Below are 8,243 nucleotides of genomic sequence, written 5' to 3'. Positions count from 1 at the left end.
AAAAAAAAAAAAAAGTAAAGGTAGACATTTTGTAGCAAAAGGAGAGGAGTGATTGACTTTGCAATTTAGAAGCAGAGATCCCTGGGACATCAAGGGAGAAGAGCGGAGAGCAGCATCCTACTCAGAGAAGCAGTGACGCCAGAGATGGAGGCAGAGATGATGACGTGGAGATATAGGAAAAGCTGAGGACTTTAGACTCAGAGAGTGAGAGGGACTATGTACTGACAACTGGGAGGTTTGGGTGACAGACTTCCAGTGCATACCCTTTGGTTGGCTGATGATGCATGGAGGGGATTATAACCATGTCAATGTAATGATATATGAAAGGATGAATGTAAAGCTAATGTTCTCCCATGTAAACTATCAGATAATTCACAATAAAACATTTTTTTTTTTAAGTTGTTTATTGGTCCAGTGGTGAGGATTTTTGTTCTCTTTACCTTGAGATGTAATCCATACCAAAGGCTGTGCTCTTTGATCTTCATCAGTAAATGCTTTAGGTCCTCTTCACTTCTAGAAAGCAAGGTTGTATCACCTGCATATCTCAGGTTGTCAGTGAGTCTTCCTCCAATCCTGTTGCCACGTTTTTATTCATATAGCCCAACTTTTCAGATTATTTGCTCAGCATCCAGGTTGAATAAGTATTGTGGAAGAGTACAACCTTGTCACACACCTTTCTTAATTTTAAACCATTCATTGTTCCCATGTTCTGTTCTAACAACTGCCTCTTGGTCCAGGTACAGATTCCTCATGAGCACAATTATGTGTTCCAGAATACTGATACTTTACAATATTGTCCATAGCTTGTCATGAGCCACACAATCGAAAGCCGTTGCATGGTCAATAAAGCACAGGTAAACATCTCTGATATTCTCTGCTTTCAGCCAAAATCCATCAGACATCAGCTATGATATCCCTCATTCCATAGCCTCTTCTGAATCCAGCTTGATCCTCTGGAAGTTCTCTGTTAATGTATGCTTACAGCCGTTTCTGTATTACCTTTTATAAAACTTTACTCGCATGGGATATCAAAGAGATTTTCTGAAGATTTCCGCATTCTGTTGGGTCATCTCTTTTTGGAATGGGCACATATATGGATCTCTTCCAATCAGTTGGCTAGATAGTTGTCTTCCAAATTTCTTGGTAGAGGTGAGTGAGTGCATCCTGTGTCACCTCACTTTCTTGAAAGATTTCAATGCTTGTTCATTAGTTAATTTGTAAATGTTTTGACTATGTGTATCATAACTAACTATGGATAATATTACAAAGAATGGGTATTCCAGAATAATTATTTGTGCTCATGAGGAACCTGTACATAGACCAAACAGAAGATACTGAATGGATTAGAATCAGGAAAGGTGTGAAGCAGGGTTGTATCCTATCACCATATTTATTCAATCTGTATGCTGAGCAAATAATCTGACAAGCTAGATTATATGAAGAACATGGCATCATGAATTCAAGAATTCTCATTAACAATTGGAGAAAAGCAGGTGAATGGAAGAGGACTTACACTTTTACTGACGAAAATAAAAAGCTAACATCTTCAGTACAGATTACACTTCAGTATAAAGGAAGCAAAAATCCTTACAACTTGACCAATAAATAACATCATGATAAATGGAGAAAAGATTAAACATTTCAGACTGTTTTTTTTTTTTTATCCATAATTAGCATTCATGGAAGCAGGAGTCAAGAAATAAACAATGTATTGCACTAGACAAATCTGCTGCTCAAAACCTCTTCAAAGTGTGAAAGAACAAAGATGTCTGTTTGAGGACTAAGATACATCTCACCCAAACCATGGTATTTTCAGTCACCTCATATGCACATGAAAGTTATAAATTAAATAAGGAAGACTGTAGAAAAACTGATGCATTATGGTGTTGGAGAACAATATTGAAACGACTATGTATAGACTGCCCGGAATACAGATAAATTGTGTTGGAAGAAATACAGCTAGAATGCTCCTTAGAAGCAAGGATGATGAGTTTCATGTCTCATACATTGGATACATTGTCAAGATGAACCATTCACTGAAGAAGGATATTATACTTGGTAACATAAATGGTCAATAAAAAGAAGAAGATACCCAATGAGATGGGTCTACACAGTGGTAGCTATAGTGGCTCAAACATATGACTGTGAGGATGACGCAGTATCAGACAATTGTTTACTATCATGTGCATAAAATTGCTATGTGTCTGAACCAAATCAATGACACTTAATCACAACAGCAAGGTTAGGAAATGTGTTAACAGTAGTTTATGGAATTATTTAAATGTTTTTGTTTAAGTGATCTTAATTTTTCCCTACCTCTCCTTTTTCATTTTTCTTCTCTTCTTTCCATCTTCTCAGAAACAATTCATTTTTTCTTATAGTAGTAATAAAAGTTAATCATCATTGATAAAAAGGCATATCATTTCTTCTTTTCCCCAAAAACAATGGTTTCAAAGAATTCTTTGCAGATATATTTCATTGTAGTACCTTGCTTCCGTTTCTTATAACTTTTGGGGAAATAATTATTTTAGAAGAAAGATCAAGTCAGACATGGTAGTAAAAATAAACTGGCCTTTTGTTTGTAGTTAATATCATATAGAAACAAACCCAGAGCTATTTTTGAAACTAACCATAGGCATTAGGGAAAACTATTTTCCACACAGCACCCAGAAGCCATTTACTTGGTATGCTGAAACAATACCAGTAGAAGGAATAAATGAGAGTTGACTTGTGTAGGCTAAAACCACTGTTGATATGCTTTGTGGGGCAGAAGCTCAAGCCAACAGCTCTATAATGTCATTATGATATACATGGATGACCATATAAAAATGTGCAGAAGGCAAAGGCCAGCTTTACCATGAGACTTGTCTTACCTTAGGCAAGAGACCTCAAATAATAGTCATAGCTGTATTGCCTCTATTGTCTGAAATGAGAATTTGTTCCATTTTGTTCACTTTCCTGAAAATTAAGTTAGTGAAAGAGAAAGGGGAAAAAATGCAAACGGACAAGACAGGGACAGAAAATAAATACAAACATGCCTTCAGTCAAAAAATATTAAAATTAGACATTTTAATTAAAGATACATAAACAGATGATAGAATCCATATACTAGAAAATTTTCAAATCTATGACCAATAGTTCAAGTGACTGTAGGGCACATATTTATGAAGCAATATAACAAAGCATTGCTAAATATCATCTTCTTTAAAAAGAAGAAGTATTTTTATTGCCATGGAAATTTAAACAGGATAGAAGGAGAGGAAATAAAACAAAGCTGTCCATATGGGAAAGTTCAAATGAGTTACCACAATCTCTGTGATATTAAAAAGTTGCTAATTATGAGATTTTGAGGGAGTGTGGAAGCAGAGGTTATAAATCAACTTTACCTAGGTGTTTTTCAACTTTTCTAAGTAAGACAGTTAATATATTTGGATAAAAATATAAAGTTATGATTTAAAATATAATCTTGACATAACAGTATTTTGAAGTATTATTAAAGAAGTGTCAATATATAATGCAAAACGTAAAGCACAATGTTTTGCAATGCATTACTCTGTAGATTTGAAAGATCTTGGTGGAACTGAAGGCAATATTTCAAAATAAGATGATATTTTATTTAAGTAGCTATACAATAAAATATCTAGATATTCTAATGGGGAATTACTCCTTCTTGGTATTCTACAACAGACTTCAAATTTCTACCTCCAAGAGGATTTTTTTAAATGGAATAAGCCTTGTGGTTATTTACAAATAAGGATGTCAACAGTAATTAAAAAGCACTAGTACCCCAGCCACTCCTTGGTAACTATATATAGATTAGCTATTAGTTGGAACCGATTCAGTAGCATTTAACAAGAACAACAACAAAAACAACAACAACAATGCCATTGTGTGCATGCACCATACTTTGCTTATCTATTATTCTATTGATGGGCATTTAGGTTGTTTCCATCCTTTTCTTCTGTGAACATTGCTGCAATAAACCTAGATGTGCATATTTTTATTCTTCTAATAACTCTTATTTTTAAAGGAATAAGAGAAGTATGCCAAGTAGTAGGATGGCTGGATCATATGGTATTTCTCTTTCTAACTTTTAATGAATCATTAAAACTGTTTTGTACAACACTGTTTTTTCTACAGTGTTTATAGCATTTTACAGTAACAACAGCCTGTATGAGAGTTCCAGTCTTTCCACATGCTTGCCATCCTTTGTTGAATCGTACTTAAAAAGTGCCATGGACTGCCAAAAGAACCAATAGATCTGTTTTGGAAGAAGTGCAGCCAGAGTGCTCCTTGGAGGCCAGGATGACTAAGCCTCGTCTCTCCTAATTTGGACATATTGTCCGGAGGGAACAGTCACTGGAAAAGGATGTCATGCTGGGTAAGATGGAGGGTCAGAGAAAAAGAGGAAGACTCCCAACGAGATGGATCGGCCAGGTGGATTGATGGCATCGCGTGTGGCAGCGGTAATGAGGTTGTCCCAGGATCGGACATTGTATCGTTCTGCTGTTCATGGGGTTGCAATGAGTTGGTTCCAACTCGATGGCACCTGATGACAACAACAACAAATATATAGATATAAATAATAAGTTTGCTTTTTGTCCTGGGATGACTCAATCCACATTCCAATATCATTCTTTAATGAGATGAAAAATAAATCATCAAGTTTATATTGAAAGGAAAGTGTCCATAGATAAACAAAGCATTACTAAAGAAGAAGAAAAAAATACAAGGTCTCATCTTTCCTAATTGGAAGCCACTATAGTTGAAACAGTCCGGTACTGGTTTAATGACAGACAGACACAAAGGCCAATAGAACAGAATTGACAATACATGTATAAATTCATTTACCTCTTCACAGCAGATTTTTGTCAAAGGGTCTAAATGCATTACATGGGGAACAAACAGACCCTTAAACAAATGATACTGGAAAATCCAGAAAATGAAACAAGACCCATATTTCACACTATATACAAAACTGAACTGAAGATTGATGCATAATGTAAAATCTAAAACTATTTAGACCATTAATTAAAAAATAGGAATACATTTAGGAGTTGTAACACATGGCATGAATATACTATCAAGTATAATTGAAAATACAAAAACAGCAAAATATTAACTACTTGGCCAGGACCGCCTAAAAATTGGACACTTAACCGACTCCACGACACATAACAACAACAACAAGAAGTGTTCCAAAAGATTTTACCAAAAAAGTATGAAAAATGGACTTGGAGACTGGGGAAAATTTTTTGGCAAGAATATATTGGACAAGGGACTGATGTGTAAAATTCATACAAGACTTCAACTCTTCAGCAAAAAAAGCAAAACATAATCCAATTAAAAGATGTACAGAATATATGGACAGATACTTCACCAGAGGATATCCGGGCTGTCAACAAACATATGGAGAAATTCTAATGATTAATAGCAATTGTTGTTGTAAAGTACCATCCAGTTGGTTCTGACTCCAAGGAGTGGCTGGTGGCTTAAAGAGATGCATATCAGAAAGTCTATTATCAAAGATAAAGAAAAACAAAAACAGTTTTTGCAAAACTGGCATAAGAAAATAAAACATATTTCAATTTGACTTTAGGATCAAAATATTGTTCTCCTATAAAAGATAGTTGAAATTTTGGCCCATATACAATAAACCACTTCATGTTAATTTTAGTGTTTTTTTTTTTTAATTTTTAATTTTAATTATGCTTAAATACATAAATATACCCACTATTCATCTGTCAGCTTGTTGTATTGTGGTGGTTTGTGTGTTGTGGTGATGCTGGAAGCTATGACACTGGTACTTTAAATAACAACAGGGTCATCCCTTGTGGATAGCTTTCAGCTGAGATTCCAGGATAACACATACTAGGTAGAAGTAGAGACAGAATTCTTCTGAATGTTCAGCCACTGAAAATCCTGTGCATGGCAGTGGAACACTGTCAGAACACTACCAGAAAATAGACTACTTAAACAATGATTAGCACAAAAATACTGTCAGATATAGTGCCAGAGGATGCAACGCTCAGGGTGAAAGATACTCAAAATAGAACTGAGGAAGTGTTGTCTCTTCAAAGTATAGCTGATTTTGATGACACAAATAGAGTTAAACTTTTTAGACCTTTATTAGCTGATGTGGCACAACTCAAAATGAAGACAAACAGCTGTAAACATCAATTAATAACTGGGACATGGTCTGTATTAAGTACGATTTTAGGAAAATTGTTAAGTTGTCAAAAATGAAATGGATCACATAAAGATCAATATTCTAGGCATTGTTGTTGTTGTGAAGTGCCATAGAGTCAGTTTCGACCCATAGTGACCCTGAATAGGGTTTCCAAGGAGCAGCTGGTGAGCTTGAACTGCCGACCTTGCAGTTCAAACAGCTTTGCAGTCTGACACACTAGCCCACAGCGCCACACCAGGACTTTATCCTAGACATTAGTGAGTTGGAATGTACTGACATTGGCCATTTTGAATCTGACAACTATACTGATAATGTTTACTATACTGTTTACTATACTGATAATGACAAATTGAAGATGAATAGTGTTGCATTCATCATGAAAAAGAATATTTCAAGATCTTGAAGTATAAAGCTGTATGTGATAGGATAATATCCATACCCCTATAAGGAAGACCAAAGTCCTGATGTGGCACTGTGGGTAAATGTGCTGGACTGCAAGGTGGGTTTTAACTACAAGGTATGTGGTTTAAGCTCAATAGCCATTCCTCAGAAATCATATACAGGGTTGCTATGGGTTGGTATTGATTAGATGGCACTGAACAATAACAACAACATGAATATCAGTTAATACCATTATTACTCTAATGTATGAACCAATCACTGAAGACAGTGATGATGATATTGAGGAATTCTACCAACTTCTTCATTCTGAAATTAATAAAACATGCAATCAAGATGTATTGATAATTACTGGTGTCTGGGATGCAAATGTTGGAATCCAAGAGGAAGTATCAGTAGTTAGAAAATATGGCCTTGGTGATGAGATCCCATAATAGAATTTTCCAATAGCAATGTTTTATTCATTGCAAGTACGTTTTTTGAACAACATAAAACATACGTAACTATACACATGGACATCACCAGATGGAAAACACAGAAATAAAATTGACTACATCTGTGGAAAGATGGTGGAAAAATTCCATATCATAAGACAAAAAAGGCCAGGGGCAGACTATCAAACAGACCATAAATTGTTCATATGCAAATTCAGGCTGAAGCCCAAGAGAGCCAAAATATGAACTTCAACAAATTCCATCTGAACTGAGATATCATATGAAGAACAGACTTGATGCACTAGATACTAATGAATGAAGACCAGAAGAGTTGTGGGATGACATCAAGAACACCAGACAGGAAGAAAGCAAAGGCTCATTAAGATCACAATAAAGAAGTAAAAATCAGAAGAGACTCAGAAATTTGCTCTCCAGCATAGAGATGCTAAAGTAAATTGAAGAAATGAAGAGGTAAAAGACCTGAACATAAATTTCAAAGAGCAGTTCAAGAAGACAAAATCAAAAATCATAATGAATTGTGCAAAGATCTGGATTTAAAAAACCAAAAGGGAAGAACATGCAAAGCATTTCTCAAGCTCAAAGAACTGAAGAAAAAATCCAAGCCTCAAATTGAAATATTGAAGGATTCAATGGGCAAAATATTAAATGATGCAGAAAGCATCCAAAATTGATGGAAGGAATTCAGAGTCACTGTGCTGAAAAGAAATTGTCGATGCCCAACCATTTCAAGGGTTAGCATATGATCAAGCGCCAATGGTACTGAAGAAAGAAGTCCAAGGTACGCTGAAGACTTTGGCAAAGAACAAGACACTGTAAATTGACAGGATATAACTTGAAAATGTTCAATAGACTGATGCAACACTGGAGGCACTCACTCATTTATGCCAAGAAATTTGGAAGACAGCTATCTGGCCAACTGATTAGAAGAGGTTCATATTTGTGCCAATTCCACTGGAATGTGGAAATCAATGGACAATATCATAAATATCACATGCTGTAAAAATTTTTACCCCATAAATATTTTTTTCAACTTTTTATTGTCAACGGAGTAAAGATTTACAGAATAGATCATCATTTTACGTTCAACAAATGATATGCTGTTTTTCATTACATGGTTGCAATCCCTCCATGTACCAGCAATGAACAGGATTTAATCTGTATTCACTTCATCTATTACATTTTTCCCTGTGTCCCCTGAT

The sequence above is a fragment of the Chrysochloris asiatica genome, unplaced genomic scaffold (assembly GCF_000296735.1).
Source record: "Chrysochloris asiatica unplaced genomic scaffold, ChrAsi1.0 scaffold00070, whole genome shotgun sequence".
NCBI lineage: Eukaryota > Metazoa > Chordata > Mammalia > Afrosoricida > Chrysochloridae > Chrysochloris > Chrysochloris asiatica.
This window is presented reverse-complemented; position numbering follows the sequence as displayed.